Genomic DNA, 6718 nt, shown 5'->3' on the forward strand with positions numbered 1-6718 from the left:
TGTTACACTGGGTCAGAAATCTATGCCAAGCAAAGCCTTCATATAATAATTGAGTTATTGGAGACCACAGCTAGAGAGCACGGCCAATGACTTTTAAGTTTCAACTTATCTAGGTGTGTGGGCAGGGAGCAGTAGCAATCAAAAAGAAAAAAGTGTAGAAAGAAAGCATAAATGTCTAATATACTACAACCAACTTGAGTCTGCAGTCAGATTTCGGAAAGAAAGTACTTCGTCAGAAATTACTGGTGCCTAGGAAAATGAATGTATCAACTTTAAAACACTGTATTTTCATACTTGTAGTTTTAGTTTGGTTCAGTTAGCCTGGTTCATCTTATGGTGTGAGCTCTCTTCTCCTCCATTTACAATTAAAAAAGGGACTTATTTACTGAATCTGAACCATGCCGCTGAATATTTTGTTAGCCTCTTGTAATTTTAGCATGTCACATTTGAATTGTCTTTAGCATGTCACATTTGAATTGTCCGTTATGGAACGAAAGTGTATATGCAGGGCGTGGGCAACTAACTCTTAGCTTTATGTGCAATTATTGCTGGATTTGTTTAAATGACATCTCTAAGGAAACATTCTCCATGTATGGTTTAAGTTATCTATTCCAGAAACAAACTCTGCAGATAATCTTGAGATAAAAGATTGAATCCTAGAGATAGAGCAATTTCATTTAGGATGTTACTAAAACTGAGTTTCAGCTAGTTCACGTGGGTCTTAAATACGCCAAATCAGATCATGTCACTAAAACTAATTTCCAGCTGGTTCACGTGGGTCCTAATTTCATTTTTGTGACTAAGCATCTTTGCTTGCTCTGTGAAGAAGGAAACCATTAGATATGTACATCAAAGAATAGGCAGAACTATCTGATATATTAATCAAAGGCATAACAGACACGTCCCTGCATGTCCGCAATCTCTCCACAAGTGTGCAACTGGCCGGCGTCAGCATGCCATGAAAGAGGTGGTTCTTACCGCTCCTCATCTCCCAGCATGAATTTGTTGGAGCCCATCGCGGATCTGATAGCTCGCACCGAGATCCACACAGAGGATCTCCGACCTCACCCTCCATGTCACACAAGGGAGCCTGACGTGCAGGAGAAGAGAAAACAATTAGTTGCTTGGCCGATTCATTTCATCGCCTCCGAGTTGTTGCTCAACAGTCAACACGAGAGCATCAGCGACGTCGCCATGTTTTTTTTAGAACTACAATGAAGAACGAAGCAGGCAATGGAAGTGAATGATAATCGTTTTCCACATTTGAGACGCCTGAATCGGGATCGACGTGAAGAGGGATGGATGGATGAATGGATAGGGAGCACATGGCGTGCTGGAGGGGTGATGCTTACCAAGCAGACAAACACCACGTAGACCTATTCATGGCAATGGAAGCAATTGCCACCACCACGCCAGATCTAGAGGAGAGGAAGGTCTAACGGGATTTGGAGGAAGGAGACAGGGGAAAAAGAATGTCAGATAGGAGCAAGTTGAATCCAGGCTAGAGCTCACCTGCTAGAGCTCGCCGCGCGCACATCACAGGCTTCTGGAGGCTGGCCAGATCGATGGCTGCTGATGTCAGATTTGTTCGACGGGCACTCGGATCCAAAGAATGTGCTTGGGTCTTCAGGAGCGAGAACCCTCCTCCAGCCCTCGACACGTCCGTGGGCGCCTCCTCTCCAATTCCCCCCCCATCCCTCGTCGATTCTAAGGTGGAGGCAGCGGCGGCGGCGGCGGGGAGAGGAGAGAAAAGGATCGAGAGTTCAGAGACGTAGGGCTAGGGTTTGTGGGGTGGGAGTCTGGGAGGAGAAAGGTTTGGACTGCGGGTTGATTCTAACAATTTGAAGGATTTTTTTGCAAAATAGACAGAGACATGTGTCGGCATGCCAAGAAGCCACCAATGCTCCGAACGTTGTGGTGACTGCAAAATGGAGTAGTCTTTAATCATCCCTGATGAGTTCATGATGATGATATGATGACATCATATAAGTTTAGGTGCCATTTTTCTGTTGAAGAACAAATCTAAAAATACAAAGAAAATACACTGAATTTGTTTAGCTCGTAAAATCTTCATTTTAATTCCGTTTTATTCCATTCAAATTGCGTTAGGTTCATAATCATGAGCTCTACATGTTAGTAAAATTGTTTACTCAGTTTGAAACTTTTTATTTTCGTGACTTTAAGTAATTAATTTCTTTTCTGCATAAAATCTTAGAAAACTCATATCTTTTTCGTTTTAACTCCGATTTTCGTGATCTTTACGTCTGTGAGATCGTAGCGATGAGTAGAATCATTTTATAGACTTTTCATACTGTTTTTATATGATTGGTGTACTGTTCTAATTGTAGCCTTGTTTGCTTCGTGTATGTTGTCTCTGTTTGTTTGTGTGTTGATGATCGATGATCGAGTTTAGTCGGTAGCAACTCGTGGTGAACAAGAGTACTTCAGTGATCAAGATCAGAGCCTTAGACAACTAGTATGACCAGCGAGATCAACAAGAGCATTTGGATTAAGGCAAGTATAACTTGGGATCATCCTTGTTATCTATACACAATTAATATAACACTTATCATTTGCATGTGTCCATCTTGATGACCTTAGTAAAATCATAGATGATTGTTATCCTGAATTCCTTGTTACCTATTTGGTTATGCATTTGGGTAGTTCTTGCTAGTGCTTGATTATAATCCATAATCTTGTGACATGAATATTTGAATATACAATAAACAATAAAATAAGCTTTCTAGCAATTTGAATATAAAGGGTGGAAAGAACTCTGGCTTTTGCTAGATTGATCTTGACCCTCCATAAGGACTTATCCCTTGGCAAAAGCTGGGACAACTCGTACAACCATGAGAACTATATGGCTCTGGCTTTAGTCAAGTATGAGTAAGCTTTTCTAGCTTGTTAGAGGTTACCCGAAAGGGTGGAGGGGCTGAAACGTTTTGGGTATAGTGCGAGCCCCTGTCCCTATGTGTATAGGCTGCGCGTCATTGTGCCATTCGGAAGGGGGTATCTATATCTGCGCGCAAAGGAAACCTTGCGGTCCTAACTTGTTAGACGAACCTTTGAAAGACTTCATAGTGAACCCTGCCGGCTTTCCTTGGAAGTGAGCTAAGAGGTCGACGGGCCTCGGGCGAAAGGGTAAATCATGACTCATGGGTAAAGATGTACAACCTCTGCAGAGTGTTAAATCTGGTATACTAGCCGTGCCCACGGATACGGGCGGCCCGGAAAACTGACGGAATAGATGGACACTGGTGAACGTGAATAATGATAATAAATAATGGTTTATTATGTTGTTTATATGTGTTATTCATAATTCTTGTATACATTTGATCATGTGGTTATGGGCTTTAATTATGCTACCTTGACATTTGCTATCTAAATATAAAAATACCATCTACATATAAAAGCTAAATGCAGTCAAACCAGTGTCAACTTTTTGAGCCTCATGAACCCCTGGTTATACTTGTTGAGTACGATATGTGCTCACTCTTGCTATTTCCCCCACACCTCAGGAGAAGTTTTGGGCTTGTGATCAACCAGTCAGTTGGATCCTGTAGAGTGAAGTTAATACCCAAAGTTTGGAGTTGTCTATCCGCTGTTTGCTATCAAAGGTTATTTCTTTTATACTAAGTACGTTATATAATTTATGCATTGTCTTTTGATATTACCCCTTATTTGTAGCTATATGTGTGATTTGACTTCTAAAACTCACATATGGTGTATATCTGGTTTTGTCCTTAAAATCGGGTATTACAAGGTGGTAGGAGGGGCTTGAGCCCCACCTCTAGATCCACGCCTGAGCCCAAATGACTTGGTTCTCAACAACAAAACTATGTTCATTCTATCAAGAAAATGATTTCATCATCACGTGCTCTTACGCAGCCTTATATTGTAACATTAAGAAACTATTTCATCTACATATGACTTTCATTGGTGCCTTGGTGGTCTTATTTTTTAGTTCTTTTTTCACTTGTCAAAGTTTACAGAACTCTAGTATGTCACCATAATCTACATGAGAAAAATCCTTTAATAGGAATTTTGCCAATAGTATAAATGGTAGTGTTCTCAGGGGTTCAATTCTATTGCAGTAATTGGGTTGTTCGACGTGGGTCGATGTGTCTGGTGGCACTCAAAACACAAGGGGTTTATCCTTATAGTAGTGATTGGATTATCCTAGAAGATCTCTATCTAATTAGAGAACTGGAGGATAGGAATAAGCCTAGAGGTAAACTGAATGAAATGTTTCTTTTTAGTGAAACTATCAATACTCTAAGCTTGAATGAAATTGTCTTACAAGGTAGAAAGTTTACTTGTTCAAACATGCATATCCTTCCCCACTAATTGTTAAATTAGACTGGATATTCACCACAAATAGTTGGAGACTCTCCTACCCAAGCAGCTCAGCAAAGGCACTTGAAGTGACACCCTCAGATCACAAAGTAACCATTTTAGAATTGTATCACGAAGCTGAATTTTTAGATTTGAAAAGTTCTGGTTTCAACATGAGTAATTCCAAAGTGTTCTAACCCAAACTTGGCCAGTTCTAGGTCAGTGGGAGGGTTGTGCAAAGTCTATTAAAGCAAAGATAAAATTCCAATACAATAAGTTGAAGGGCTGACAAGCCAATTGAACAAACATAAAAATTATCATTGGTGATATTAAAATTGTTATGTGACTACTCAGCGTCTTGGGTGATTCCAGGGACCAAAGCACGGATGATTGGAATTTCAAAGAGATTCTAAATGAGCATCTTCGACCACTACTTGAATAACTGAGAATATACTAGAAATAGATAGGAGCAATCAACTAGGTAAAGTTTGGTGATGCAGGAACCAAATTTTCCATGCTAATGCAACTATGAGGCACAAGCAATATTATCACTCAGTTGGTATCAAGAGATGAAACAAATGCTACTATGCATAAAGATAAGGTGCTTATCCTTTGGAAGGATTTCATCTTAAGTTTGAGGCCTCTAAATTTCCTAGGTTCACTGTTGAGCCACCATTGTTAATTCAAAGAGTAGAAGATTTAGATCTGCTTGAAGATCCTTTCACTCATAAGGAAATTGATGATGCAAATAAAGGTTCACCCCAATGATAAATCTCCAGAACTATTTAATTGATGAGTTATGAAAAGGTGTTGGCCATTAATTAAAGAGGATTTTTATAGCCTTTGCAATGCTTTGCATGAGTGCATAGAAGCATTAATCCATGCTACATCATCACCTTAATTCCTAAAGTGGATGGGGCAAATTATGTCTCAGACTTCATATCAATCTCTTTGTTAAACTCAACAGTTAAATTTGTCACTAATAAGTTGCTGGCTAATAGGATTCAACCAGTCATCACTTTACTGGTCAAGAACCAAAATGGGTTCATCAAATCCGGGACCATTGAGGACTGCCTAACCTGGTATTTTAAATATCTTCACCTCTGTCACCACTCAAAATAGGAAGATTTTTATTTGAAGTTTGACTTTGAGAAGGCTTTTGACAAGATAGAACTCCAAGAAATATTATCTTTGGTGGAAACTAAGGGGTTTGAGTATAAATGGTTAAAGAGGTTGAGTGAAATCTTCTCCTCATCATGAACCACAATTTTTCTTATAAATGGAGTGCCTAGGAAAAAGTTTCGTTGCAAGAGAGGATTGAGGTAAGGGCATCCGCTCTTACATTTACTATTTGTCTTAGCAGAAGATTTCCTTCAATCTATGGTCAACAATGCAAATGAAATGAGTTTGCTAAACTTACCATTCCCCCTATAGTTAATATCAGACTTCCTAGTTATTCAATATGCTAATGACACTTTGATTATTTTTGAATGATAAGACTACCTATTTCAGTTTGTGAAAAATACAAAAATCTAATTCATACCAAACACAAAAAAGTACATAACTACCAAAAAGGATAGTTTAGATGAAATTCTGAAGCATGAATTGGAAAATATTGAATTCTGTTATTAGAAAATTCTTACATCTATCGACTACTATCAAACAAAATGTTAAAACCTATAAACTCATAGCAAACTATAACCACATCTCTTGCACTGACTGAGAATAAATCCAATGCTAATAATGACCTAATTAGTATGCATGGTTAATGCAACCCAATAATCCCAATATGCATACCGGACCAATATTTGACAATTCTAAAAGTAGCAACCTACTCAAATGGTAGGACAAGCCCATAACCCTAATTGGTATGCTTGCTACGACCCATATTCAATATGGATGCAGTAAATCTAATTAGTATGCATGAATATATTGGACCCATATTTGAGAACTCTAAAAAGTAAGAATCTGCTATGCTCCCCACACTGTCGTTGTGCAATGTCCCATGCCGCCGTTGCTGCTACACCTCACATTGTTACCATCGCGAAGAGCTGAGGGGCTACATGAGGTGGGCAAGGCAGGTCTGTGTGCCCATAAGGAGGGGTCGCTGGATGACTAACAAGAGTAGGGAGGAGTTGCGAGGCGGGCGATAGAGGGGCAGCAAACAGTCAGGGACGGGGAGGGGATCAATAGGGAGATGAAAGGATGAAAGGTAATGGATGATGGGAGTATGTAGGGAGGGATTGATTGAGAGCTAGGGTTTATATATTACTTCATATCTATATGTATGTAATAATGATTTCAGTAATACTCTGAGGCCATCCAAAGGTAGGAAATGATTGGACTGGCAAAATGTCTGGCCCATAATCATGACGTGCCC

Source organism: Sorghum bicolor, chromosome 10, assembly GCF_000003195.3.
Source record: "Sorghum bicolor cultivar BTx623 chromosome 10, Sorghum_bicolor_NCBIv3, whole genome shotgun sequence".
Lineage (NCBI taxonomy): Eukaryota > Viridiplantae > Streptophyta > Magnoliopsida > Poales > Poaceae > Sorghum > Sorghum bicolor.